The sequence below is a fragment of the Cygnus atratus genome, chromosome 13 (genome assembly GCF_013377495.2).
Source record: "Cygnus atratus isolate AKBS03 ecotype Queensland, Australia chromosome 13, CAtr_DNAZoo_HiC_assembly, whole genome shotgun sequence".
Taxonomy (NCBI): domain Eukaryota; kingdom Metazoa; phylum Chordata; class Aves; order Anseriformes; family Anatidae; genus Cygnus; species Cygnus atratus.
Window position 1 is genome coordinate 11883320 of NC_066374.1, and position 13343 is coordinate 11896662.

General features: G+C 39.3%; 1 protein-coding gene across 11 annotated transcripts in view; it reads left to right on the top strand.

The window, feature by feature from the left end:
• Positions 1–13343, top strand: part of HTR2C (5-hydroxytryptamine receptor 2C) — a 231265-nt gene that overhangs the window by 155205 nt on the left and 62717 nt on the right. For 2 of the 11 annotated variants that reach the window (XM_050713463.1, XM_050713466.1), the window contains exon 2: positions 609–743. The exons of the other annotated variants lie outside the window; for them this stretch is intronic. The gene's annotated coding sequence lies outside the window, so the exon portion shown is untranslated. The remainder of the gene's footprint in view (positions 1–608; positions 744–13343) is intronic. 11 annotated transcript variants of the gene reach the window in all.

Below are 13343 nucleotides of genomic sequence, written 5' to 3' on the forward strand. Positions count from 1 at the left end.
TCTAAATAAACAAGTAAAGTGGAGTGTAGAATGCTGTGGACTCTCGGTGGTGTTTTTGTGACGAAAGCTGCTTGTATTTGAAGCTGTTAATTGTCGGCAATTTTTGCTTGGTGTTGTGAGGTTCAAATTACCCATAACTATGCTTGATCGTAAAATACTAAAACCACAATGAATTCTGAGTAAACCACAGCTGACCAAGTCATCCAATTAACAGGAGTTTATCTAATGGACTAATTTAATGGGGATGTTTGAAATTTACTGTGTGGAAGCCACAGACAGATTTAGATTTAAAGCGTGAACATAGTTCTTCGTTCCCCCCCACCGCCCCTCCATCCCTCCCCACTAAAGGTCTCCCAGGCATATTTGAATCTCCTCCCTGGTCCAGGTCCGTGCCATCTGCTCGTGCAGAATGCTTCGAAGAGAGCCCACTAAAGACATGCTAGCAAGACCCTGAGTCACAGAGCAAATTTTGATTGCTCATGACCTTACGTGGGCCCCAAATCCTCTTTGGATCAGCTACAAGAGAGGCTGAACTTCACAGTTTTCTCAGGACTGTGTTGCTGCCTGTGCTTTTACATGAACAAAGACTGATGGGAACCTGTGTCTAGGTGGTACTGCGTGAGAGTGAGACACTTGCTCCCTGACGCCCTGGCTTCACGTCGCCTTGCAGCCATACACCAGATGCATAGCCAGCAGCAACAAGCATCCTTCCCTGAGCACAGGTGCTGCCTTTCAAGAAAAAAGTAAGTGTTGGGCACTAAATGCTGGGCAAATGTATTACTGTACACTCAGATAACAAATACTGCTCCTCTGGATCTGTGGTGGCTGTCTGACTGTGTTGGCTGGTTTGGGAAAATGCCATCTTCAGCCCACTGTCCCTAATCTGCTTGTGTGGTGGCCAGGCAGCTGTCCCAGATGAGGTGATTCCAAGACTCATTAGGAAGGTTTACTTGGTTTAAAATGCTTTGTTAGCAAATATTTCTTCCAACTCCTTGTATTTTAACTAGCTCCAGTTCTTGTCCATCTCTTATTTTAAATTGATATGTACTCTACCTAAAGTGTTCTCTTCAGCCAAACCAGTGCTGGGTTCATCCACAGGAGAGTTTACTGTTCATTTATCTCATTTCTTTACAGTCCAAGGTGAATCTCAGGGGACTAATGCTCCGAACCAAGTGGCTCTGGGCTATTCTTTTGGAAAACAAAGGCACTTAGACCTTTGTAAAGAAAATAATTTAGTAATCAGCGCAAGAGACCTGTCTCTAAGCCAACCCATTTGGAAAAATTGCCAGTGTAGTAATTGCAAACATTTTATCACAATAACACTGATGATGCCTTTCCATTACTGCCAGCATTTCTTTCTCCCAGCTACTAAAGGACTGAGCTGTTTTCACATCCTTCTCTCTGGTGCTGTGTTAGAAATGTTTTGTAACTTGGTATTGATGTTGCATGACTGGCCATTGAGCAGAAAAGTTTTCCTTTTATTTTCTGAGTGTTTCCCTGCAGACTGGTGCAGCTGAAAACACTTGGAAGTGAGAAAGATGTTGCTGCAGTGTTGCTGGCAGGGCATTAAATGTTGCCTTCCCAGTTCTGTGCATCATCTCTCTGGAGGAAGAAAAGACCAAGGTCTCATATCCCTTGTACAAGGTGGAATAAGATGCAAGATAAGTGTCTGTTTGCCTGCACCCCTGTGCCAGCCAACCTTTCTGATCAGCAGCACATGGGGGGGGGGGGTTGTAGGTATCTGGGAATGCACAGTTGCTGGGATGGCACTGGTCTCCTACTGTGCCTCCCTGTTATTCTGATTCTAGGCAATCTCACCCAAACACAGCAGCTTCTTGCTCTCTCTTCAGGTATCAGTGGATCAGTGCTGCTGTGTACTGCTCAGCCTGCAGCTGAAATACAGGAAAAAGGCAAAGTGAAGGGTAGGCTGGTCTACAATTGCAATGTTAATGCAAAAGGCTTGGGCTGTGTTGTTTATAGCTTCGGTTTCGTTTTGATTATCAGTTGCTTTCAGTATATTGAGAGCATATATAGGGTGAAAGTCGTGTTCCTGTAGCTGTGTTGGTGAGTTCCTTACTGCTGCCCGGCACGACTTAAGTGTTTTTCAGGGAAAACGTCTGCAAGGGTTTGCTCATCTGGCTTGGTTCTTATGTGTTGCTACCTGGAAAAAAATGACGTGGAATAAAGCTGAAAGCAGGGTGTCAAGTGCCATCTCAAACTTCGGGAATCTGAAGGTACAACTTTTTCCTGCAATTCACAGCCAGGCAGCCCAGGCCCAGCACACCTATGAAATCCAGTGTTTTGCCATCTTGTTTTCATGTGATAAAGGTTACTGCCTATTTAAATTGAAAACATGGAAAAACGAAACAAAAAATGGAAAAGTGATGTGCCTTGAGGAGCCATGATGTTACTTGTAGGCATAGAAGCCCTTTAGGTGCCTTTCACAGGCTGGATTACTTTGCTGGTAGTAATTTTCAGCATTGTTTTTTTTGAGCAATATTAGTGAGGAGGGAGCAGAAAGAAAATCACTTCAATTGCTGAGCCCTAGATGTTCATCTAGAGGATTTTTACTAACTTCATAAAAGCTCCTGTACACTTAATCAAAAAATGATGGCAAAGGTGTTTTTTTCCCTCTTTTCATAGTCTTCAAACCGCTTGATTTTTAATGGTTTTATCTTGCTGATGACAGAAGGCTCAGAGTGCTGTGGCACATCTTCTGATGCAGGAAGAGATGGGATGTTTTTTACCCTAGTGCTCTGCATGAGTGTTAGTTTTGTCAATGTTTCCTTGGTGCTGTAGAGACCTGGGGAGCAGCAGATCCAAGTGGCCAGCATTTACTTTGAGAGAGATTTTTCAAGAACAGGTAGGACAAGAATTGGTGATGAATATGCTGGCATTGGCAGCAGAGGTTACTGGTGAGTGTTTCAAAAGGCAGATACTTACATCATTCTTAGAGAGATTCCTGGTATTTGGACTAGTTCACCACATCAAAAAAAAAAAAAAAAAAAAAAAGCTTATTTCAGAAACAGCATTAAAGAGGATGTGGAGGCTGATAAGCAGGTTCTGCTGAAGAAAAAAGTTTGGTTTTCCTCTCCTGGCAGGGTTAGGAATTATCTGTTAGAATTTATCTGAATATTCATGAGAAAATAATTTCCTGGTGAAGAAACAAAAACAAACAAAAGCTTTAACAGCACTGACCCATTATTGATTCTGGTAATTTGGTAGTGAAGATTGGTAATTTTTAAGAGAGTAAATATATCCATGAAAAACCCACCATTTTTGTATTTGGTTACAGAGTTGCAGTCTAGCAGTAAAAATGCATTTGAGAAAAAGGGTTGTGAAGAACCATGCGGGTTGTTTCTGGGGGAGTGTTTCTCCCTATAGATGACTGCAGTAGAAGAGCTTTGTGTTTTCTCAGGAAAACTCACAACCTACTTGTGTGCTTTCCCTCTGCGTTGAGCTTTGAAGCATGAACATCTCATCTTGAGGTATCTTGAATAATTATCTTCTCCCACCCACTATCTGACCCTTAAGCACAGTGACTTGTCATTAAAAAAAAAAAAAAAAAGTGCCTTATCCTACTTATCAAATGCCTTGCATTTAATGTCTCTGCCCTTCCATCTGGACAGTTGCTTGCCAGAAGACCTTCCCTTATTCCAGCACTGATGGGTAAGGGGAGGTCCATGTGATGACTTATCTACAGGATTTACCAACTGCCCTGTTAGTCACCCACTGGGTGTAGGCTAGGATGTCCTGACATCAAAGTTCAGAGACCAAGAGGAAGAGAAGCCACCTCCAGCTGGATTTTATACAGATCTATTTGTCTCTGAAAGTGCCAGCAGATTTAAATTACTGCTGCTGTTGTCAACAAGTTCTTCCTGCACGTTCTGTAACGATTAAGGTCCTTAGAGGTTTTGGATCACTTATGTTTCTCAGTGTAGCTACAGATTGTGAACATAAGGGTTGCATCAAGTATATTAAATAATGAATCAAAAGGCAGAGGTTCCTTTTCTTCTGTGTACTTTGGGTAGAAAAATTCCCGCTGACTCCACATTTCTTGCTACTGAAAAAGATAACCCAATCAGGTAGCTCAGTGTTAACGTTAAATTTGTCAGCTTTTTCTCTTGATGTATAATTGCTCTTAGAAACAGCTGCTGCTACCAGTGTCAGGGAGAATTTTGTTTGATGAATTAATCAACGTGTTATTCTATCAGGAACCATTTATGGATTCAAATACAGATGTAGGATGATAACTTGGGGGGAGGGTGTTAAATTTCTTCAATTCAAGAAATCTTCCTGCTCCAGTAGACTTATGCTAAAAACTTTTAGCTGGTCTGCAAGTCATTTACTAGAGGAAATAATAAACACTTCTTTTGGAGCTTCCTCTTCCAGGCAACAGTACAGATTAGAGCAAGGGAAAAATAAAAATAAAATAATAAAAAAAAACAAAGATAATATTTATTGCTAATCTGACTATCTACACAACCCATTTCTGATGCTTGTGATATTCATCAGAAGTCCCATCTCTGTTCCTATCCTGTTCTCAGGCCATGCATATTGGTGATCCATTATTACTTACTTTGCTATACATAGTTTGATGTGTTCTGCCAAAATGGTGGTAGAAAACCAGTGTTTCTAGAGAACAGAAGCAAACTGGAGATAGTAATCCCTTTTCCTCTGTATAATGTCTGCAGGTTTGCCAGTTTCTTTGTTATCACTAGGTATGTAGAAGTGGCTGTGTAATTAGGGTGGAGTAGAACAAAGTACAGGCCCTGCCTTCAGATCACAAAACGTCTAGTTCTAGTCTTCAGGGAATCTGGGCAGTGTCCAGCTTTGCTGGAGCTGATCCTAGGTATGATTAGCATATTACCAGAGAAATCATGTCCTTCTGACGTGTACCGAGCTCAACAAATGAAGCCTGAAAGACACAGTCAGACCCCATTACTCTCCCTGGATTTGTTTCTGTGCTCAGCAGTGTGGATGGGTAATTCTCTAGTCTTTTGAAGAGTTTATGAACTGTGGAATAACTGTTGCTTGTCCACTTTGAAAGTGGATGAGCTAAATATTTAGCAATGCTTTTTTTTTTTTTTTTTTTTTTTTTTGCATGAATAGTAGCGTCTGGAAGCAGGCACTGAAGAACAGCATCTTGAATTTAGGTTTGCACCCTTCCTTGGTTTCATCTCAGTATTTAACTATAAAGATGTCTAATCAAACGGATCATTGAGAAGGTTCAGATTACTAATGTGCTCAGTGTTTTTAGAGCTTTATTTCTTTAAAAAAAAGAGAAGAGGAGGAGTCTTTCTTCTCCATTACAAAGACCGTTGCTTCTTATGCTGTGCAAATATTTGCTTGCTTGATTGTTTTTTTCCCTGGATATAAATTTAATTGAAACTCTTTACTGCTGCAATGAATAAAAAGCCTCTTCTGTGTACCGGTATTTTTGTAATATCACAAGAAACCAATATCCGGTGGCTTCCGGAAGAGACAATTTCATCTAAATCTGTCTTCTGTGATTCTAGATGGTACTTGACACTTCAGTACATCCAGTAAACTCAGTTTTGAGGTGGGAGGGGGCGAATTAAAAAGGTACAGTTACCGTTATTGACCTTGCATTAGGAAGAGCATGTAGGTTAGATGATGTGATAAATTTCCTTTTGAAAGGCATTGCAAATTAATGATCAGAAAATCATTTTTTGTGTGATCAACCTCTTATTTTCAGTTCTCAAGACATCATTTTTCCATCTACAAAAACTCAGATACAACAAAATGAGTGAAGGTCAAGTTTTCATTTGGTATGACTCTTTCTTTACTGGTCTTGCTTCTAAACTTTTTCTCTCCATTTTTGTATCACTGCAATTCCATTGTGCTCAGAGTAAGTGGGACCAAACCACAAAGTTTTGTAAGTTTACAGAGAGAAGCCTTCTCTCAAAATGAAATTTCCAGATCTTGTTAACAAGGGAAATGAGAAGCTTAAAGATCCCACAGAAAAGTTTTTTTTCATAATTTTTTATTATTATTTTATTTTATTTCTGAAGTCTGTTCATAGCATGCTTTATTAGTTTGCAAGCACGGAAATGAAATTCATCTCATCCACAACAGCGTAAGATTTTCCCCACCCTCTGCTGGGGAGACTGATCATCCTCAGACAATCTTGTTCCTCCTCTCCTTTCTTTTTTCCCCATTATCATCCCGACTAGGGGTGCCTAGTTATGTCCTAATTGGTTCTTTCTTTTTATTGACCAGGTCTCCTTCTGACTGGGGGCTAATGTTGACCTGCTTTCTCTGTTGGATATGCCTGCATATTATTGTAGCTCCTTTGAGACAATCCATTAATAAAGAAATTCCTAATTTATCCAGCTTGTGGTTAAGTAGGATTTAAAATGCTGCAATTCAGTCCATAACTCCGTATAATGAGCAGGAGGGGGAACCTGCCTATTTTCTTAAGCTTAGCAACTCCAGCACATCCTATATGAACAAAGTGGTAACCGTTGTTACTAACATCTACTTTCTTCTGCTTACTTCAACTCTTCCTGGATAGGTTAATCAGTAATTTTAACTGCAAGATGTGATTATGATCTGCAGTCGTCTAGTATAGGTTGTATAAGGGTATGTTTTAAGCGAGGGTATTCATACTGTGTCTTGAGGATGGTTTTTTTTAGCAGCAACATTTTCAGCTTATTTCTTAGCAGACCTTTCAGGAGGCTTTTCCTGGTTTATTCTTAGCTTCTCCTGACACCCACAAATGACTGCAGAAGGATGGTTTATCTCTGTTGCATAATGACTTAGCAGGCAGGACTCTTTCAGTTGTCTGGGGCTATAACAGTAGGAAAACAGCTGACCTTTACCTTGGTTTTATTTCAAGAGGTGACACTGACTCATGGTGCTCTGTAACCTTGTGGGGGATTCTTCCGTAAAAGCAGTGATGTATTAAGAGCAGAGGTAAATATGATGAGAGAAAATAGCTTCAGCTGCTGTGAGTTATTTGTGTCCATTTCTCAATCTGCTCTTATCCTCACATATAAACACCATATTGCCCTGGTGTTCTGACATATGAATTATTACCCAGAGCAGGCATTGAATAATAAATACTATATTCCAGGAGGTCTGTGACAACACAATGAGGTTGTTGGGTGCTTTGGGGGATGGCCACCATAATGTATTCTTACATACACTGGTTCTGCAATTGGCAATTTTTACGTGGTGGGGAGACTGGGAGCATATTTTTGGTGTCTGACCTCTTTCTGAGTTAGGGAGAGAATCTGTTTTACATTGAGTGTAATCAAGGTGTAAACCACTGCCAGGTCCACATGGTAGGAGGAGACATCAGGAAATCCTATCCCATGCCAAAGCAGCTGGTCAATGTCTAAAACAAGACATTTAGAAGGTGACTTGCTATTATAATGGGAAAATACTGAAGACCATATCTTCAGGCCTTGTAACATTGGTATGGCATTGCGATAGTATGAGGTGCAGAGAGGTTCTCACACAGTTATTTCAGCTTTTTGTTGTCCCTCACAGACGTTGAAGGGACTGAACCAACTCATGCATTTCTTCATTGGGGCCTGGTAGAGTGGCTCATAGAAACAATCACAAACAAGACATCTGGCTGAAATCCAGAAGTAGAAGTTGCAGATTCTTCTACAACTATCCATCATCCACCATGGCTCTTTGGCTCTTTACCAGGCCAGTAACATTTTCTTATGAAAATCCATGTTGTTATTGTTGTGCTTTAGTAAGAAGGAAAAAGGAATTCTGGGCTAGAAGATAGACAATTTGCTATGACGTTTGCCATGAGAAGGACACCAGTGCTGGAAGTGTAGAGGATTCAATATTTAAGGCTCCATTTAATATCCCCCCAATGACCTTTTGTAAGAAGAGAGCTGAGGGTGTTAACATCCAGGGTAGTCTGTGAAAGGATATGTGCTTTTAATCAGCTTCCCAATAGTAGGATAATAAAACCATTAATCCTTATAGTATTCTGCTTCTATTATCTCCACCTCTTCTCTCCAAGGTCACTAAAGCAGTAAACAATAGGGAAGATAAGCTTCGAAGGAGCTGAAGTGTAGAGCAGTAAGGAGAAAAAAAAAAAAGGCAGTATAGATTGTTCTTTTTCCAGATTTTTGTGAGGGAATCAAACCTGCGAAGCACAGACTGAACAGTTTCCCATGGTACTGGTCACAACAGATTTCCAATATAGTTTAAGCTTCTTGTGTTCTCCAAGCATCATTTGTTACACTTAGACTGAGAATTAGGAATCTTTCATCTCATCAAGAGACAAACCCGGTTGGCCTTGGGGAGGGAGGCAAATTGTTTTTATAGTCGAGGGCTCTAATTTGTTTTGGTTTCAGTAAGTTCATTTAGTTTCTTTAAAACAAACAAATAAATTTGTTTAGTTTCTTTATAACAAGCAAGCAAAAACAAAACACTCCACCCTCCCCCCAAAACTGTCATCTGCTACATGTACTAATTTCTGCTGGTGACATTTTTTGCATAACAAATTGGATGTAGTAGCAAAAAGCTTCTATGAAGATATCATTTAAAACTCCAAAGTATGCTTATATTCTCAGCTGTGGTGAACTCTACCCCTGTGTAACAGAGACTCATTTTCCTGTGACTTCATTAGACCATGTACACAAGAACTAAATCTGGCTGTTTGCATATTAAATGCAATATTGATATACTTATCTCTTGTAAGCTCTTCATTTTCAAGTATATCTACGGGGTCAGTCCCAAGGTTCATCCAGCCCAATATCCCATTTCCAAGAGTGATCAGTAAAAGAAGGAATGCTGGACCAAGTGCAAGCAGACAGTGCTCAACCTCGTAATCTCCCAAGCTCCAGCAATTCCTGCTTTAGGGATTTCCTAAGCCATATCTGGTATTATCCTGTTTAATACCCAAAATGATTTTTTTTGTCATTATTTTGTTTAATTGCTTCTTGAACTCATGTAAAATTTAATATTCATGACATTCTGTGGCAATGAGTACAATAGTTTTTAATAGGGCATTTTTGAAGAAGTATTGGAGGATTTCACTAGTTTATCACCATGTCGCTGGTGGTGGCTGCTTCTAGGTTTTCAGAGGAAAACATAAAACCTCTGAGATCGACAGTTATTTATTGAATTTTCTAGGGAGAGAAATGTATTCTTCAGGTAGCCAATGATGAACACAATAGTTCACATACCAAAAAAATTGTGGCTGTTTTAACTATGGATGATGTCACTTTTACATATATAGATTGCTTTTGAATGCATCTCTTCTAATTTAATAATATTCTATAATATTTAGCAGATTTTGTTTTTTCTCCAGCATAGAAAACGTATCATTTTATAAGTTTAGTATCCACTGCATTTTTGTTTAGGTCCTGATTCATTCTTTCTTTGATGTTTTAATTTAAGTAGAACAAGTAAATTTTGTCCTGAAATATTAAATAATTGTTTTATGATAGATATTTTGGTTAATTAAAAACATAGTCAAGCACCAATTTGCAAAATCAAAAGATTTCTTTTGATTGCCAAAGCTTTGAGCTGCCTTTACAGCAGAACTTTTATCCATACCCAAGTTCTTTTTCTTACTCTGTTTGCCTGAAGTTCTGTAGGCAGTTCTGGCTCAGTGCACAGAAGGGTTCCCCATGATGGACAGGGTGTGTATGAGGACGGCATTGCAGTGTGTATTGTGTGTGTACATAGGTGATGGGGAAATGAAGAACAGTGGTAATAGATTATAAGAATTAGGATCAACAGTTCTTTTTCATGCTAGAATAAACCCTGCAACCTCGTCTGACCTTTTTGCATCACATAAACTGTAAAAGTTAATCCCTTATGATTCCATCCCCAAAATTTGTTGATTTTAGGTGCTGGTCAGGTACCTTGCCTCTCTATACCACTACTGTCAGTGTTAAAGGCTAGTTTTATTGCATACTGCAGCACTCTAATGACTTTTTGTGTACTGTGCTGTGAATATCCAAGCCAAATTGTTGTTAGTCTTAACGTGTTTTGAAGAAAATGCATTTCCTGAGGTATGACGTGTTCTGCCTTATACTTTAGTTAATATATCAGTTCTTCTGCCTTAGGCAGAGATGCTTAGCCTTCTGTCTCCTGGTTGTTGCTTTTAATTTGAATTCAGTTATGATCCTCAAGAAAACTGTTTCAGACGTTATAATTGATTTAAATTCACAACAGAAATGGTCCTTAAGCCATCACGTGTTTTTCAGGCATTCATACTGCTGAAATCACACATCTAGCTTAGGCTTTGCCAGGCAGCTATTGAGAATATCTTTCACCATTGGCTGCATAGGACAGCAGTGATATTCTAGTTGAATTGAAATTGCATAAAATGAATTGAGCTCCTCTGCTTAAGTAACTGCTGAGCATCCAAGTGCTCCTGAAAGCAGCTGTACTGCTCAGGTTTCCCCACTCTGCTTTCACTCTAATCTGTACAATCCCAGCACTTTTTTGTGTTAGTTCTTGAAATCACTGAACCCATTAGTGGATGGATTCAACTCACTAATTAGACAGTAAATATCCCAGCTGGAGGGGAAAAAAAAAAAAAAGGAAAAAAAAAACCTGTCCTACTGAACTGATACGGCTTACTTTCAAGTGGTGAATTTTAGGCATGATGAATAGCCAGTCCAAAACATACCCAAAGTCATGCTTTTCCTCAGGTATGTGATGTAACATCACAGAAGCTATAAGAGATATAGAAGATATACATAAGATATATACAGAAGATATAAGGGTGCTATAGGATATGTACAGAAGATATAAGGATGCTTTGCTCTCATTTGAGCAAAAACTTTAAGTGTGTACAGTTCAGGCTTTCTGTAGCAAGAAACCAGAAGTGAACCCAGCTGGGATACATCGTTTGCTCAACTATTCCTCTCATATTTTATTTCCAAGATAGTATTTCTTGATTTATCTACTTGTAAATTGAATATATGTGTGTTTACCAGTGTTATACAGACATTTTGTGGCTGAAAGACTGTCTGAGACCTCAGGTAATTGAGTTGCTGTGTAAGCAGTTGTAATGGTGTCCTGCTAAATTAGCTGTCACTTTTTCTGTAGAATTTTTCCTGTGAAGATAAGCGATATATTGGTGTCTTAAGGATGCTTTGAATTATGGTCAGGTGAAGAAGTTCACCTAAAGAAAGAATATGTCTAAATTACAGTCTCATTTCTCTCCTTATCTGACACAAGCTGTTTCCTAAGACTGCAAAAACAAAAGAAACCCAGGCTGTGCTGTTACGGATTTTTCTGTCTTTCCCTCCAATTTTGGCAGATGGCATAGCTCCTGCCACTGGCCAGGTATGTGAGTGGAAAGTTGGTAATATTAGCCACAGGTCGCCTTCAAGTCTGGCTTTGCAACAAGACCTGCTGAGGACCTTGTGGGGAGGTTTCTTCAGCACAGCTCTCAACCCAGCTGCGTAGATCAGAAGTGTTGCCTTGGATTAAACCTACTCATAGGTCCTCAGGCTGGTGGAAAAGAATCAGAGTTTCATTAAGATGCAGAGATGAGGTGATTAACCATGCTGACTTACAGCAGTTGCTAACTGATTCATGAAATTCTGGGTGCAATCTGAATTTCGGGGAAGGCTGTTTGCTCTGTGACAGTTCCCTGGTTTTGTTTATGATTGAAACCGATTGGTCTTTTATCTCAGTGTTTGGCAGAAGGTGAAGCAATTGTACTATTTTGGCTGCCCTCTGACAGCTTCTCACAAGGATGCTAGGACTTGAGACAAGCATGAACCAATTGGCTTCTCAGAAAAATTCTGAGAGCTGGCTCTCTGCCACTCTGCCTGGAAATGGGACAAAAATAGTGACATTGCTCCATTCTCCTCCACTTTGCTGAAATGCCCCCAAATCCTCAGGCTAGAAAAATGGTCCACAAAAGCAAAAAATGGCACTGTGCTTCTGTTGTTAATAATGACAGGGTTTAGGGTGACTGAAAGACCCAAAGTACTTGGCTTTGCTTGGTGAACTGAAACACAGAAATATGGGTTGAACAGTCAAGTGCTAATCTGCAAAGAGCAAGTGGTGTGATTTTGCCTCCGGAAGAAATCACTTTTGTGTATAAGTGATACACAGTAGGGGAATGAAGCAGGAGACTCCAGATCTAACAGCATGAGCCACTACCTCTCAAGCTGAGGAGCTTTGCTGCCCAATTCCAGGCTATACCAGCCCATTCTCTGCAAGGCTGCTTCAGATTTAGGAAACATGTAACAGCAGAGAGGTGTTGCTACAACGATATGGTATCAGAAGATGCTATTGTGGTAATTTATCCTGCTTTCCCATGTGTGAAAAGTTGGAAAAAGAAAGGGCAAATGAAAAATGCTGCAGGAGGAAATACTCAATTGCACTTTAAAGGCTGGGAACACGCCTATGAGGGCCAGACGTTGCATATTATCTTGATCACAGGGGAAGATTAGTTTCTTTCAATAATATGTGCATGTTTTTTATAAAACAGTGTTTTCGGTCTCTCTCAGTCTAATTAAGGAAGGGTGTGACTGTGCGATGCAGCGTCCGCCCTGTTCAGAGGTGCCAGGTCGAGCTGGGAAGCTGTGCAGTTGCATTAACCTGGTGCTATGTCCCAGCTACCAGGCTCTGACTCCTCTTTTACACCTGTAGCACTCCCAGTGTTGGAGCTAAGCACAGAGAGTTGAAGGCCTGCGCATCCTTCAGCACCTTAGCTTCTGTTTCATTTGTTGACAAGATCAATATGTTTGTATTTCATATTATTCTTGAAGATACAAAACCGGCCTGCTTTCAGTGTTGTCTCAGGAATGTTAAAGTGCTTTGGTGTAATTTGGCAGGATCTGTCATAGTCTATAATACAATTTGTGTTTTTATGTCCTTGTTTCATTTGTTTTGACTTAAAATGATACATATAGAATGATTAATAATAGATTGAGATCTTGAACAGAGATTAAAATTTTGCGTATTGTTTACTTTTAGGAAGCTTAACAGTTTTAAAAGAAAAATCTGTTTTATGTATCTAAAGCTATAATTATAAATGAAAATGGTTTAGATAATCTGATAAATAATTAGAAAAACTAGAAATTAGATAAATTTGGATTAATTAATATTTGATTTTAGAATGTGGTTGTAAGGAAACATGAATAAGAAGAGGATGCTGGAAGTGTATTTGTTGGTAAAGTAATTAAGAGGATAAAAGTAACTTAATAAATATTTAAGACTGCCTTAGCTGACAGTACTAAGGTATGTTTTTTTCTCTTTTCTTTTCTTTTCTTTTCTTTTCTTTTCTTTTCTTTTCTTTTCTTTTCTTTTCTTTTCTTTTCTTTTCTTTTCTTTTCTTTTCTTTTCTTTTCTTTTCTTACCACAGTGAGATA